The sequence below is a fragment of the Rattus norvegicus genome, chromosome 8, assembly GCF_036323735.1.
Source record: "Rattus norvegicus strain BN/NHsdMcwi chromosome 8, GRCr8, whole genome shotgun sequence".
Lineage (NCBI taxonomy): Eukaryota > Metazoa > Chordata > Mammalia > Rodentia > Muridae > Rattus > Rattus norvegicus.
Genome location: NC_086026.1, coordinates 126,178,359 through 126,181,727, shown reverse-complemented (window position 1 = coordinate 126,181,727; position 3,369 = coordinate 126,178,359). Strand labels below are relative to the sequence as shown.

The window sequence follows — 3,369 nt, the reverse complement described above, 5'->3', positions numbered from 1 at the left end:
TACTAAGATCTTAGTGGACTAGGGCAAAATACAGCTTCTGCTTGTCTTGAAAAACAACACAGTCCTCCTGTGAGCAGTCCACAGAGTGTGTCAGGGATAGGAAGGCCTATAGAACGGTTTCTAACTATTTTTCTATCCATACAGCTGTAAGGAAATGAACTCTTCTAATGCTTGAATGAGCTTCAAAGTGGATTTTCCCTAGTTAGGCATTTAATAAGACCATGGCGGCTCTGACCAGCAACTCAATTATAGCCTGTCAGATTCTTAGCAGGTGAACCAGCTGAGATAAACTTGGATTCATGCCTTGTGAGAACCAAGAGATGTTGAGTAAACATTGTTTTGAGCCATTGAAAAGGTAGTAGTTCATTATGTAGTCATAGAAAGCTAGTAGAGGTAGATTACAATTAGTCATGGAAAATGAAGTTGCTGAACTGACATAAAAAAGGTACAAGGATATTAGCTTACCTGAAGTTTTTTTGGAGAAAGTGTCACACCCATTTAAAAATAAAAAGAAATGATGGGACTTGGACTTTCTCTCTTGCATCTCTCAATATACTTCCTTTGTTCTGCACATTTAGAATTTTGAATATTATGTGTCATAGTCTCCTCTCTACAGCAGTAGCTACTACTTATATAACCAATGGGACCAGAGGTGGGGGAAAATGAGTCTTCTTTCATGCAGTTCCTGAATTCTGTAAGTTTAGTGTATTTTCTGGACCTTGTATGTTTCCTTTATATCCTCAGTCTTATGAGTCTTTCTTCTTCCTCTTGGAGAAATAATAAACTGCTATACAATGGTCCAGAATCTTGTATGACCCCAAACAAGATAGTATTGATATATATATATATATATATATATATATATATATATATGTGTGTGTGTGTGTGTGTGTGTGTGTGTGTGTGTGTGTGTGTGTCACACAGCACATAAAATCAGCACCCCTTTCTTGTGTGTCTCACAGGGAATCTATACCACGAGTCTACTTATACATTCCTCCAAAGGAAGGTCAGCATGACAGATTTTAGGAACCACCTTCTCTTCAGCTATGTATCTTCAAAGTCTGCAGCTCCTAGTGGATTGTTCTGGTGTGTTCTGTACTTTTATTATGAGCAATCCCCAGTGCTACATATGGTGAAGAATAGGAACATGGTTTTAATGAATGCAAATAGAGTGAGAATTTAGTTCCTTATATCACATTATTAGCTGCATATCAAGTGGTAAGTAGCCACTTTCTGCCAATGTTTGTCATGTTCAGTCATGATGTCAGGATTGGTTCTAACATCCCAGAACATAGTATTGGGCAATGAGGTGGAGAGTTATCTGACCTCTAGACTTTGCTAACATCAGCCCTTGTCTTCATGATCCTAGACTGGAGTTCTCATCTCTGGGTTGGCTCTCTGTTTTGGGTTTCCCCAGCATTTCTATCTCTTAGAAAAACCAGTTCACCATGTTAAGAGTCTCTCTCTCTCCTGCATAGGTGAGTGACCCCACTCCCAGTCAGACTTTCGTGAGATAGCAACATAGAAATGGAAATGAATAATTTACCATTCCTACCTTTAGCACCCATTGTCACATCACAAATTCCCCTGGATTTAGCAAAGTAAAACAATGGACTTTCATCGTTTATTTTATGGGTTCTGAGTGAAAGCTCCAGAAAGTTCTGACTGATGAACTTTCATGGTACTGCAGGAAAGGTGTCCTCAGGAGCCAGTGTTTCAACTGAAGAAGGATCTGTTTGCCAGACTCAATAATGCAGTCGTCTGTTTTCTGGAACTTCTCCTTCAATAGCCTAAATGTCGCAAGGCATCATGCTGGTTTTTCCCCTCTGCAAGTGATAGATGTGTTGAAGGTGTTGGGGTATCAGAGACATGAACAGAAAGAGGGAAGATGAAAGATGTAAGACGGGAGATGGCTTTCGAAACCTACGCAGTAGCGGTGTGCCATGCTCTCTGTTGCTCTTCTCGAGCACACAAAACAATCCTCTGCATGGAGGGGGGACATCCTGGGGCAAGATACCAGCATTAAGGAGCCATTAGGGGTCACCTTGAAGCTGCCACGGTCTGTACTCCAGGAGATGGAGTAGATTTGATACAGGACAGGTCTTTTATTTTTCTGAAAAGACAGATGCCACAGAGCAATGGGTAAAAGAATTTTCCATTCCAGAGAAACTGAGGAGAAAAACCAATGCCTCTTGACACCAGGCCACCTTGGAACCGTGTCTGTCAGGATGTGATGACATCAATGATGTCATTAAAAACAAGGAAGTTATCATTTTGATACAGAACTCTCTCTCAAAAATAATTTGAGCTTGGCATGGTGGCACACACCTTTAATCCCAGAAACAGAGTTTGGTGAATTCTGTAAATTCAAGGCCATCCTGCTGTTCAAAGTTCCAGGATAGCCAGGCCTGTTACACAGCGAAACCCTGTTTAAAGAAACAAACAAATAAATGAGTGAATAATAATATAGACACTATTATTAAATGATGTTATCTTATTATTTATTAATTTTATGTGATTATTAAATATAAGTATATTATTAATAGAATTATTATTTGAAACATTAGTCCACTTATTATCAAGATTTGGAACAAATGGGTTGATATTCAGAAAAACCCCACATTGGAGCAGAATTTACCACAAGGCTTCATAGATTCTGGCATGAGGTTCGCCTCTGGCTTGGTGGCTCCACAACGTATGCTCAGGAAGCTCCAGGTAGCTCCTGGCAGCAGAGGGTTTGCAACAAGTGAAAATGTAGAATGCACAATTCTTGCCTGTCTGCTGACAGAGGGTGAGACTGGGAGCTGGGTTGGTGGGCAAGGATGAGAGCAAAGGGCAATGCCTCCCATCCCATCCTGTGCACTAAGAATCATTGGTACCCATGTGTTCAGTCATGGCCTGTACTGTCACTTTCTGAATGAAAGAAAGCCCACCTTTTCCCAGGCAGCTATGTTTGACTGAGTACAGTCTACCTTGGAAATTCCCCAATGTGTGAGTGCTAAGGAGGTGTCTTGGTTTAGAAAATGGGCTTGTCAGGCAAGCACATGGATCTGTAATTCAATCCCTTAGACTCACATAAAAACCCAGGCTGCTATAATCTCAGCAATGAGGCAGTGGAGATGGGTAGACTGCTGGGAATTGATGACCAGTCAGCCTCGCCTGATCAGGGAGCCCCGGAATCTAGTGGAAGAGCCTGTGTAAAACAGTAAGGTGAATACATATATGTAGGCATGTGCATACATACATGTGCTGTAGTTACACATACAGAGACACACAGGTGCACACACACACATGCCATGATGTGCATGCATACATGTGCTATAGTTACACATACAGAGACACACAGGTGCGCACACACACGCACACACA

At 41.3% G+C, this 3,369-nt stretch overlaps 1 long non-coding RNA gene across 2 annotated transcripts in view; it reads right to left on the bottom strand.

The window, feature by feature from the left end:
• Positions 1-1,610: 1,610 nt before the first annotated feature.
• The window catches only part of LOC102550472 (uncharacterized), a 2,858-nt gene continuing 1,099 nt past the window's right edge, over positions 1,611-3,369 (bottom strand). The window contains exons 2-4 of one of the 2 annotated variants that reach the window (XR_005488703.2): positions 3,076-3,193; positions 2,639-2,722; positions 1,611-2,426 (exon numbers count right to left, since the gene is read on the bottom strand). This is a non-coding gene — a long non-coding RNA (uncharacterized LOC102550472). The remainder of the gene's footprint in view (positions 2,427-2,638; positions 2,723-3,075; positions 3,194-3,369) is intronic. The other variant, XR_010054301.1, reaches the window with a different exon arrangement.